The 12988-nt window shown below is 35.2% G+C and overlaps 1 protein-coding gene across 2 annotated transcripts in view; it reads left to right on the top strand.

Annotated features, from left to right (window-relative positions):
* LOC101015792 (probable C-mannosyltransferase DPY19L2) overlaps window positions 1–12988 on the top strand; it is a 93345-nt gene that overhangs the window by 41630 nt on the left and 38727 nt on the right. Inside the window, exon 1 of one of the 2 annotated variants that reach the window (XM_031665352.1) lies at window positions 11356–11439. The exons of the other annotated variant lie outside the window; for it this stretch is intronic. The gene's annotated coding sequence lies outside the window, so the exon portion shown is untranslated. Of the gene's footprint in view, window positions 1–11355; window positions 11440–12988 lie in introns of those variants that run through there. 2 annotated transcript variants of the gene reach the window in all.

The following is a 12988-nucleotide window of genomic DNA, read 5'->3' as shown; positions in this document are numbered from 1 at the left end:
AAGAGATGCAGGAAAAACTACTGTCCCTACTAAAAAATAAGGCACCACGGGGCATGCAGTGGCAGGTTCTGCAATCCCAGCTACTCACTGGGGAGGCTGATTGGAGGCAGAGAACTGTTTGAACTCCGAGGCAGACAGTGGCTGAGATCACACTGCACTCCATCCTGGGTGATAGAGAGACTCAGTTCCAAAAAAAGCTCTTTGGGTAAGTTTGATATTGCTGTATCGATTTCTAGCCATTCTCTGATATATAATTTCAGGGCTTTTATTTTCTTTACTAATGTATATAGTTTTGTTTGTATTTGTACGCTTCTATGCTTACAGAGGGATAATCTAATGTTATTTTCTGGGTGTACTTTAAGATTTTTTATTCTTAACGCTGTAGTTTTTCTATAGATTACAAGCAACTTAGTTCATTGTGCTTAAATTTTCACATCTGGCTAATTTTAAATTTTGTAGAGATGAGGTAGGCACCTATCTGCCCAGGCTGTCCTTTGAACTCCCAAATCTCAAAGTCCCCATCTCAAATCTCCAAAACGCCGACTATATAGCTATTCATTTCATGCTCTAGCTCCACTTTTTTATGACTTCTGTGTTCTGGAATTTCTGGATCCTATCAAGCATATTTTGAATATCTAGATAGTTTAAAGACATATCTGATTGTACTCAGATGTATGTTTGAGGATTCCCAAGCTTTCTGAGAATAGTTTTTATATATTTAAAGGGATATAGAACAAAACTAGAAAAAGACTATACAAGAGACTGTATGTGACCAACAAAGCATAACATATTTATTATCTGGCCTTTTATATAACAAATGTGCTGATCCCTGATCTAAATCTTTTGTGGATCTGTTTCTGTTGTGTTAGTGATAGTGTCTTATCTTCATCTATGCTAGCTGCTCTTCGATCAAGTTTACATTATACATGAAAATTGAGAGGTAAGTCAAAAAAAGCATTAATTAAACGGAATCCACCTCCATAACCAGATTGAGATGATAAGGTTAGATGGGTTTCAGCCTCTTCTGAGGGCTACTGCATTCTGAGGTCTTGCACGGCCATAGTTACGGCCTTTGAAATCCCAAGCTAGCACTCCTTTTCTTGGCACCTTGACCAAGGCTGAATCCATGAAATGCCTGCTCAGCTTCTGTTGGTCTCCCTTAACCGCCTCCACAAGCAAGACCTTGCCTCTGTTTGGAATTCATAGATAATTGTGGAGAAAAGGGCTCTGAAAACGTCAGGCTCGCTCACTATAGATTGCCATCTATCTTTTAACCCCTCACTTGTTTTGTTAATAATCTGTGGCTTCTTTATACATATCTTTTGAAAATATTTTGATTTCCATACATCTATACTTTCCCAACAACATCCCAGTTCCAGTGGGAAGGCTGGTTCAAATTCCTCTATTTCAACAATATTAAAGCAATGCAGCCCTCCCTCCTTATATTTACTTTGCCTATGAAATAGTAAAAGCAGCTTCTTATACTCTTTTTTTTACTTTTGCTTTTTGTGCATTATTTCAGATAGCATCATTATTTCCTATGTATGTTAGGATATGCATTGAACTAAGCAAATTTCAGATCATTTATGTGGAATATGGTACATTTTATTATATATAATAAATGTTTAGATAGGTCTCGTATTTATAAAATCGAAGTGGATTCTGTTTTATAGGGTACTCTCTTTGTAATAATACATGGTAATTTCAGTGATATCCAGAAGGAAAATCCGGAAATGTATATTATATACCTACTACACAGATTGAAAATTTCAACTAGATTCATAGATGCCTTTATTCTAAGGAAAACGCTCTTGTTTCATTTATTATTATTATTAGCTTTTTAAACGCTTTCCTTTCTTTCTCTAGGTAGACATGAGATTTTAGCATTTTATTTGAATGATACTCCTAACTGAAATTTTATATTCTGTACTTTGTTTCTTGGCTTAGGTCCCAAACATAGCTTCCTTAAAAATATAAAAAGCGTGCTTCATAAAGTAATAGAAGTCCTAAAGTCTAACAAAATAAGATTAGTAAAACTAGTGCATTTATAATCTCTAAAGCCCTTCTTGTTATATTACTCCATTGTTAAAACAATAGAAATCATAGATCTCCATTTTCATTATTCCAAGTACAGTGGAGGAAAAAGGAAATTCTACAGATAGAGTTTATAGTCTTGAATTTACATTTATAATCTAGCAAGTGGGATTTGAAATTCTATTATTATTTGGCTGAGAGTTATCTATCTTATGCCTTAATCCTAGTGACTTTAGAGGCTGAGACGTGGCGGATCACGCAGGTCAGGATCTTAGACTATCCTGGCTAACCCGTGGAACTCTGCCTCTACTTCAAAAAAATACAAAACTAGCCGGCGAGGTGGCGGGCTGTTCGCAGTCCCAAGCCAAATTCCGGAGGCTGGAGGCAGGAGGAACGGGTAAAACCCGAGGCTGGAGTTTGCAGTGAGCCTGAGATCCGTGCCACTGCATCTGTGCCTGGCGGCAATAGAGCTGGCACCCGCCTCATACTGGCCGCCTTTGAGATATCGCAACATATTTATGCTAATATATGTAATAAACTATAAAATGTATTTTTTTCTACTCTTTTTTCTTAGATTTTAAAGTTATTCTTATTTTGCTTCTTTGAGTTTAGAAATCTAAATGTGTCTTCTATTCTTCTTACTATCTCCTTCATCTCTCATTAAATGAGACATGTAAGTAGTTTATTCATGAAGTTGGGTTTTTTTAACCTACTAAATAGCATGTTTCCTTGTCTAAAACAGGTATAAGAGAAGGAAGAGGCCCTTTCCTGATATCATTCAATATGACATACAGTTCTTCCTAAGCAAAACTCTTTTATCTGTCTTATCCCTTGAAAATATTATAGTAGGGTTTTTCTTAGACAAAGTCCATGGTAATATTTTAAAAATTAATCAAAAATAACAAGACTTACTTTAATCATATATCCCATTTTATGATAAAATGGATTCTTTTTTCTAAGCCTCACTTGAGGAGGTTATATTCCACAGCGACACTGCCACCGCCCAAAACACCCTCTGAGCTCTCTCACAGATGCACATTCTTTTAGAATGTTCTCACTGGTGGTGCAAATCTTGCCTTCAAGAGTGGATCTGATTTTGGAAATGACTCAAAATTTTGTGAATATCTTGTGGATTGGGCCAGTCACAGATCTTACTCAAAATGATGGTGAAATAAAGCTGAGGCAAGACCGATTATTCTGGCACCTATAACTAAATTATTTCAAGGCAGTTTAGAAAGTGTAGTTCCAAACTACTCTGATCAATGGCAAGACACTAGGAATAAGTGTGTAACAGTCTGCTCACAGGAACTAAGCATGGAATGACATTTTTTGGATATGTACAAGGGTGGTGTAGTGAATCAGTTCTATTACATTGTAGTTATACTTGATATCTATAAGCTAGAGCCTAAATATTCTCCTGTACTCTCCCATCTCCACACTGATTTCAGAAATGGTACTAATCTATAATGCTAAAATATAGCTCTTTTCTATGTATAGGTGGAGTGGTTTAATCCTTTGGCATTTCCCTATGTTTTAAATACTTTTGGTTTCTTCTTAAGTACTTCATTTTTCCCCATATAGTAATTCCTCCCTTTTCCTCCCAGAAAAATGCTCTTTCCAACATTTTGTCAAAACTATTTCACCATTACAGAGCAGAGGACTCTGCAATAGTGCGCTTATCTTACCTCTTTTAATGAGGTAAAACTTTAATTTTGAAACAGTACAGATAAAAACCATATAAAGTAAAATGTTTTGTGTGCTGACTTAGTGCTGGCTTAATACTGATGAGTACAATCTCCTCAGTGTCTGCAGGATTGATTCCAGGATATCCCCTAACCCTGTGGATACTAAAATCCGCAGATACAGCTCTTGTAAAATGGTGTTATTTGCATATAACCTGTCACTCTCCATATGTAATTTTAAATCATCTCTAGGATTACCTTTGATATCTAATGCATATATAAATATTTTATGCAAATAGTTGTGTACTGTATTGTTTTTTTTCATTTGTACTTTTAAACTTTCGTTGTATTATTACTTATTTCCAAATATTTTTCAAGGCTGTTGGTTGAATCTTGTAGTAATTGGAACTTATGGGATGTGAAGGGCTGATCAAGCAGTGCATTATGTGGCCACATTCTAAACTACCATTATATCAAAATTATAATTTCTAAATATGTAAAAGCCTCCATGTAGCCTGTCCCAGCACTCCCTGTACCGCCCTAAAACAATGACTGTATTGATTGTTATGATAGTAATTTCTTCTAGCATTCCTTTTAGTTCTTATCACTTAAGTTTCTTTATTATAAGTTTCTGGGATATCTGTTTGAGCCGTTATCTCATGAAATTTATTTGTTAAAGAACTGGAGCCAGTAGGAACATGTGGAGGATTTCCCATGGTCTAGATTTTGTCTTTTGAGTTCTTGCAAGTAGCTTAAGTATGTTCCTTTGTCTCATGGTATAGCTTAATATATTAGAAATCATCTGGAAACTTGATTGCTTCTAGGCTTGATTTATATATTTCTTGGCAAGTCTATAGTGTTGTTCTTCATTAAAAGGCATGTAATGTCTCTCTTATGATAATTAAATTTCCAGTGCCTAAGTGATGGATCTGTTATCTAACAGGGAATGTGCTGGGCCGCCATCTAAATCCACTAGAGTTCACGAGGAAAAAGTTAAGTAAGTGTTGATTTACCTCTTTATTTGCAAATTTTAAAAATAATGAATTGATTCCCTGTCATCTTCCAAATGTGGGCTCTTTGGGCTGTGTATGTGTGTGTTTGGAAAGTTCTATCTCGAAATATAGGGATTTAAAATGATTTCTTATGTATTTCAAGTTAATTGAAATTATTATCTTTGTATTTTATTCTCTACAGATTGTTCACTGCCACCAGGGGAGCCTCTTTAGGGTTCCCCTCCCTGAGTTCTCTGACGTGACCCTGGTGGTCTGATAGCACACTTGTGTCATGTATGACAAGTTCTTCCAGGTCTCTCTTGTGGACTCCTGTCCAAACCCCTGGGAGGAAGCCATGCATTCCTGCAAGATACCTCAGCTTCTCTCACCATGGGAAACAGTGTTTTTAAGACTGCAGTCTGAGACTCCAAGGATTACCTCCACTGCAACTGGGAGTAGGCCATTGTTTCAGGCCTCTTAGTGTGACAGAGTGTGCAGGAAGACATAGGGTGCAGGTTTCTCTCTCTTCTTTAAAATCTTACTAAGTGAAACATGTGTGTGTGCATGTGTGTGTGTGCATGCATTTCATGTGGTAAACTAGGCCTACAAGTTCCTTGATGTGATATTTCCAAATCAAATTCAAGAGAATATAGGGTTTTACTTAACTTCTTTTTGTCTGTTTGTTTCTCTCTTGGTCTCAAGTAGCTTAGATGATAGGAATATCATATCTAGGGCTACACCTTCTCCCAAAGTGTATGCATGAGAACTACATACTGCACCACATACATGATTGTTGAGAGAAATAAAGATTTTGCATATCCTTTTCCTTTCATCTCCTCTCTACCTCCATTTCTTTTTTTTTTTTAAATTCTGTATCTATATTGTTTAAATACAGAGTACTGCAGATGATACTGTGACTTCTGCCTTATTAACCTTATTTCACAGTTTTATGAATAAATACATATTTATTTACTAGCAGTCTTTATGCCAAGCATTCCTAGCTATCTTGGAGTTATTTTAGTCTTGTTCTATAAGAGAGTTCCTTCAATTCTGATGTGTTTGTCACAGCTTGTTTTATTACCTTTTACTTGAAAGTTAAGTTGGCTCTGTGTAAAGTTTCTGTTCCCCTTTTCTACTTTACTTTCTTCTTTCTTTTTTTTTTGAGACGGAGTTTTACCTTGCTGCCCAGGCTGATGCAATGGTGCCATCCTGACTCACTGCAACCTCCAACTCCTGGTTCTAAGCAGGATTCTCTCTGCCCTGCTCCTGAGTAGCTGGGATTATGCAGGTGCCCGCCCCACCATGCCCAGCTTCACTTTTTGTAGTTTTAGTAGAGATGGTTTCATGTTGGCCAGGCTGGTCTCAAACTCCTGACTTCAGGTGGATCTGCTCACTTGCTCTCCTAAAGTGCTGGATTACAGGCATGGAGCTACCATGCCCATTGTCTCTCTTGAGTACTTGCCTTTATCAGTCCAAAAGGGTTGCTAAATAAAAGTGTTAGAAGCCTTGATAATGCCATGCAAACTGCATTCATTTCTCTTCTCTTGAATACTTTTTTATCTTATTTCTTTTTTATTTTCTTCTAAAGTTTCTTCTCTCTTTCACCTTTCTCATAGCTCTTAAGGTACTCATTATAGATGATTTCATTTCTATATTCTTTCTAGCTTTTTGTATCTGTTCATTTTGTTTCTTTAATCTAAATTCTTTTGATTTCTGTCAGCTCTTAATTTCTATAGTTTTTCTAATTTTGATTTTGTGTCATTCTTTTTCCACATATTTTAGCATTTCTTTTTAAATGTCTTATTTTAAATGTATTTATTTTAGAAATGTAAGTTTTGTTAATTATTCAGTCTTTCATCCTATTAAATTTGCAAGTAGCTTTATAGGATTTTTTCAGAGGCCTTTTATCAGGCTGAAGAAGTTCTCTGTTCAGTTTGCTGAGTTTTTTAAAATGACTTTGAAGATATGATATAATCATATGTTTCTTAGTTTTGTTAATGCTGCATTATATTGTTGATTTTCAAATGTTAAAGTGACATCTTTGGTGATTCTTTGAACTGACTCCCTACTTTGGTCATGCTGTATTATTGGGTTTTTGTTGATATGCTTTGAAAATCATGTTTATGATTTTGCACCTAAGTTCATGACAATAATTGGTTCATAGTTTTCTTATGACATCTTTGTCTTTTTTGGTTACATGGCAATGCTGGCCTCATAAAATGAGTTATGAAGTGTTCTCTCTCCTCCAGAAGAATTTGGGTAAAATCATTATGATTTCTTCCCTAAATATTTGGTAGAATTTACCAATGAAACCATCTAGGACTTTCTTTGTAGGAATGTTTTTAACTACAAGTTCCATTTCATTAATAAGATATAAGGCTATTCATGTTATCCATTTCCTCTTGAGTGAACTTCGCTTGTATCTTTCAAGGAATTTTTAAATTTTATTTATGATGTCAAATTTATTGACAAAGGTATAATATTTTATATCTTTTATGTATCTATAGTATCTGTAGTGATAGTTCCTCTTTAATACCTGGTATTAGATGTTTGTGTTCTATTTTTTTTTTCTCTGATCAGTCTGGTTAGAGGTATATCAATTTTATTAATTTTCTCAAGGAACCAGCTTTTGGTTTCATTGATTTGCTCTACTGTTTTTGTTTTCTGTTTCATTGATTTATACTCGATCTTTATTGCCTCATTTCTTCTGCTTACTTTGGGTTTTGCTCTCCTTCTTTTCTAGTTTTTTTTTTTTTTAAGGTATAAAGCAAAGTCATTGACTTGAGAACTTTCTTTCTTTCTTTCTTTCTTTTAAACACAGGTGTTTAGTGCTATAAACTTTTCTCCAAGCACTGCTTTATCAGGATCCCACATATTTTGATAAAGTGCATTTTTAAATTTGTTTTATGTTATTGTCATACATTTTACTGAAACATATGATATAGAAATCTCAATGACTTTTTGTGTTTATTTAAATAGTAAATTACCTTTTAAAAGTATTTGAAATTTTAAAAATGTTATATATTTACCCTGTAGTTACCATTTTCAGTGCCTTTTACTTGTGTACAGCCAGATTGACCTACTGTATTCCTGCTATCTGAAAGACCTCCTTTAACATTTCTTTTAGTGCAAATCACCTGGTCACGAAGTCTTTATTTTGCCTTCATTTTTGAAAGGTATGTTTCCTGGGTGTAGAATTGCAGGTTAACAGCAATTTCTTTAAGAATTTAAAAGATGCTGCTTGACTTGTCTTGTTGTTTGCATTTTTTTCTTATGAAATCTGTTGACATCCCTGCGTTTTCATCTGTAAATAGTATGTTACTTCTCTAGCTGTTCCCAGCTAGAGATAAGATTTTCTGTTTACCACTGATTTTGAGCAGTTTGTTTATATAATGTGCCTTACTATAGTTTTCTTTATGTTTCTTGTATTTAGGATTCATTGAAATTCTTAGATCTTTAGGTTTACAATTTTTATCAAATTTGGAAAAATTTTAGCCATTATTTCTTCAAATATTTTTCTGCCTCCCCACCTCACTTTCACTTAGGGACTCTCACTACATGCATACTGGGCTGCTTGAAATTGTTCAGTGGTTCATGGAGCCTTTGTTTATTTTTGTTCTTTATTTAATTTTGGATAGTTACTATTGCTGTGTCTTCAAGAGTTCATTAGTTGTTTTTCTGCAGTATCCAGCCTGTTGTTAATCACATCCAGTGTATTTCTCATTTAAGTCATTGTAGTTTTCATATCTAAAAGTTCATTTTGGATCTTTGAAGTATTTTGTGTCTCTAGTTAAATGTTCTCTCTCTCTTACCACTTCTTCACCATGTGTAATACAGTTATAGTAACTGCCTCAGTGCCTCCACCTGCTAATTCTGTCATCTGTGTCAGTTTCAATTAATTGTTTCTTCTCCTCATATTGGGGTTGTGTTTTCCTGAGTGACTGCATGCTTGGCAATGTTTACTTGGATGCCAGGCTTTGTGAATTTTACCTTGTTCGCTGCTGGGTATTTTCTTATTCCTAGCGATATTCTTGAGCTTTTTTCTGTGATGAAGTTAAGCCACTTGAACATAGGCTGATGTTTTCGGACCTTGCTTTTAAGATTTGTTCACTGGAATTAAAGTAGTGGTTAGTTTATGGTTAATATTGCTGCACTTGGAAGCAAACTCTTCCATGTAGACTACCTGATGTGCCCTTTGGCTGCACCATTTTATATTCCCACCAACAATGCATAAGCATTCCAATTTTTCTACATTTTTGCCCAGACTTGTTACTTCTGGTTTTGTTTTGTTTTTTAATGGCCATCCAAACAGGTTTGAGGTGGTATCTCATTGTGGTTTTGATTTACATTTCCCTGATGATTAGTGATGTTGAACACCATTTTAAATACCTGTTGGACATTTGTATTTATTCTTTGGGGAAATGTTTATTCCCCAAAGAATAAACATTTTTGCTCATTTTATTTATTTATTTATTTATATATATATATATTTTCTATATTCATCAGAAATACTGGCCTGTAGTTTTCTTGTAGTATCTTTTCCTGGATTTGCTATCAGAGTAATGCTGGCCTCATAAAATGTGTATAGAAGTGTTCTCTTCAGTCTTTTGGAAGAGCCTGAGAAGGATTGGTATGAATTCTTTTTTAAATGTTTCACAGAATTCTCCAGTGAAGCCATCTGGTTTGAGGTTTTCCTTTGTTGAGAAAATTTTTATTACTGATTTACTCTCCTCATTAGTTATAGGTCTGTTGAGTTTTTTTGTGTGTGTGTTTTCATAAGTTACTCTTGGTAGGTTGTATGTTTCTAGAAATTTATTTCTTATAAGTTATCTAATTTGTTGGCATATAATTGTTCATCATTGTCTCTATAATCTATTTTGCTTGGTATTTTGGTTTTTTAGGGTGAGAAAGTAAATGTGGTTCCTGTTACACAAACTTGGACAGAAGCAGAAGTTTCATTCTGATTGATTTTAGTTACTTTGGGTGAAACATTACCATGTTTCAATGAGGAAGAAATATATATATATATATATAATTATACTCAGAAAATATTCCACTATTCCTTCCAGCCCATTCTCTCCACCTGTCTTTTCACCCTGTTACTGCCTATTCCCTATAAGAAAGAAATCTCATTAGTTTTCTAGTTGACCCATTTAGTTGGGCTTTTTTGAGTACTAATAACTGTTACATGTATATTTTTTACATCTCTTCTTATATTAAAGATAGTCTTTTGCACTCTTTTTTTCATTTAACAACCTATCCTGGATATCAGTTCATAGAGATTTTCCTCATTCTTTCTGGTGGTTTCCTAGTGTTCTACTGTGGATTTACTGTCATTCAGTCATGCTCTCTATGTCTAGCATTTAGGTTGTTGCTAACTTTTGCATTTACAAAACAATGTGTTGCAATAGGTAATCTGAAATCCCATTTATATTTTCCTATTGGAAGTTTAGTAATCCTGGCTCACTTTGGGAATTTCTACACCAACTAAATGATACAAAATTTGAATCCAAATCTAAATAATATGCAAGTCCAAGAATTCAGTTTCTCGTGAGAGCACTGTTTTCACCCCAAACTTGGGAATAAACAAATAACCTATCAACTTGTAGAGATGGTAGGTGAAGTATTTCTAGTCACTGTGTGCCTTAGTCAGTTTGGGTTGTGATAACAAAAGTACCACAGACAGGATGTCTTAAACAACAGGAATTTATTTCTCACGGTTCTGGAGGCTGAGCAGTTCAAAATCAAGGTGCTGACTGATTTGGTTCTTGGTGAAAGCCCTTTTGGTAGTTTGCAGACAGAAGCCTTTTTGCTTTGTCCTCACATGGTAGAGAGAGACATCAACTCTGTAGTCTCTTGTAATATGGGCACCCTAATCCCATTTATGAGGGTTTTACCATCATGACTCAGTTACTTCCCAGAGGCCCACCCTCCAAACACCATCACATGGGGGATTATAAAGATTCAGTCTGTGAATTTGAGGTGGACACAAATACCCAGTCCATGGCACTGCAGGTATAGTTTTTGAAGACCCTAGCTTTATGTGTTAGTCTCAATTCTAACTTCTTACCTTGCATAGACCGAAGGCCTCTTCTGCTGCCCTCCCCTTACAATACAAGCCTGTAGTTGTAACCTTATTCTACAGGCCTTTATAAAGACTGCCAGGGGTGGTGGTTCTCTGCTAATTAATACTGTATTTTTAAAAATTCACCTTTTTTCTAGCATCACAAGTTCCTTCTCTTTCACATCAGTAAACATTTTTTAAACATGTTTAAATACTTTATTTGGCAGTTTAGAGAGGAAGGATTTTCATGTTAGTTTAGTTCACTAATGTTGCTGGATAACTCACATACAGACTTGTATGGATGCTGTCATATGCTTATATACCATTTACCTTTGTAGAGGAATTATCCTGCAGAAAACGGCCAGGGTATCTAAGTGAGGAAATAACTTGATTCAAGCGGCAGCTTTTTGACACCCAAACCATTTAAGTCTCACGTCAAGGAAATTTGCCATGTCCAAAATTTAAAATCAGCAGTTAAGGAGGAAAATGGCTGGTGATAGCTGAGATGGAACAGGGTGGCTATGTAATTTTTGAAATGTACCATTTATACAAAATATAAATGTTAATTGTATTGAATTGTTTCATTTTTCCCTTGTGTGCATTTTAGGCAATAATTCTAAAGAGAAATGAAATTCTAAAACTGGGAGTATCTAAACTCAACTTTTGGGTAAGATTCAATGTTTTTAATGCAGTTTATTTAAATTCTATTTTTTATTTCTATAAACTGAACACAGTTAATAATCTTTAAATAATGCAGTTTATTTAAATTCTACTTTTTATTTCTATAAACTGAACACAGTTAATAATCTTTAAAATGCTAATGATTTATAGCCAATAAATAGCTACTGACTTAAAAATAGCTACTATCTAAGGTAGATAGATACATAAGGAAATAGTCCTTAGCAAGGACTAGAAATCAAATAGCTACTATCTAAGTTAGATAGATACGTAAGGAAATAGTCCTTAGCAAGGACTAGAAATCATTTTCAAGAAGTTAGCGCACGTATTTCACAACTCACTTTCAGGCCACTCTTCCTTTATGTTTCATCCTGCTATATCCACACAGCCTTGCTTTTTAAAATGTGTTTGTCTTGAGTTTCTCTGTTTAGCTTCAATTAACCTTCCCTTCAAAATAATTCGTTTGTAGTTTCTTTCCAGCTTTCTCCTTTTCTTTCCTCTGCATCTATCCATCATCTATCTCTCTTTCCTTCTGCTTCCAACTTTAGACTCTTATTACTTTCATCCTTTTAACATTTTCCTTCCAGTCTCCCAGCCCCTTCTAATTTGAACTCAGCCACTACCTAATCTTTGTTTGGCTTCTTCCCAAATATGCAGATGGATGGCCCATATTACCTCTATGGTTTCCTAGTAAAATAAGTTATTAGGCAGGTAGTGCAACTCCTAAATTCTCTTAATATGAGACAGATGATATTCTTTTTCTCTGGTCTGTGATGTACTTCTATTAAAAAATAAACCCTGGGCCACACGAAGTAGCTCACGCCTGTAGTCACAGCACTTTGGAAAGCCAATGCGGACAGAGAGAGCTTCAGCCCAGGAGTTTGAGACTCCAGCCACCTGGGCAGCATGGCAAAACTCCGTCTCTACAAAATAGAAAAACTAGTTGGGCATGGTGGCATGAGCCTGTGATCCCAACTACTCAGGAAGGCTGAGGGTGGGAGGATTGCTTGAGCCCAGGAAGCCTGATGAGCCACGATCACCCCACTGCCCTGGGTGACAGAAGGAAATAGATATATGTTTACATGTTATATATTGAGAGGATAAGTTTGGAAATGTTACCCAAGTTGAGGGAAGTGAGGAAAGTTTCTACCTATAATACAAGAGAACAAAAATGAAAAGGTGCTGTTTTCTCCTTGTTGGAGGCATTCTCCCATCCTTTATGGTGAAAATATAGAAAGATTTGTCCTCTAAGTTGTTGAATGAGTGACATGATGTTTTGTCTTTTATTATTCTTTATTGGTTCTACCAATTTTGACTCTTTACCCAGGCCACTTGTTCTTAGGCCTGCAGGCTGTAAATTCACATATACGACATGCGGCTTGTAATATATAATTCTTTCACTAGAAAAATTGAGCAATTTAGTAACTCAAAAGAAGGCCAAATTTCAGTTGCAAACTATTGAAAATGACAATAAATAGAAGAGTGTCCATAAACATCAAAAATTCTGCCAAGGCTACACACTCCAAAGGAACATTTGC

The sequence above is a fragment of the Papio anubis genome, chromosome 4 (assembly GCF_008728515.1).
Source record: "Papio anubis isolate 15944 chromosome 4, Panubis1.0, whole genome shotgun sequence".
NCBI lineage: Eukaryota > Metazoa > Chordata > Mammalia > Primates > Cercopithecidae > Papio > Papio anubis.
Note: the sequence above shows the minus strand (reverse complement) of the source record. Positions and strands in the feature narration are given on the sequence as shown.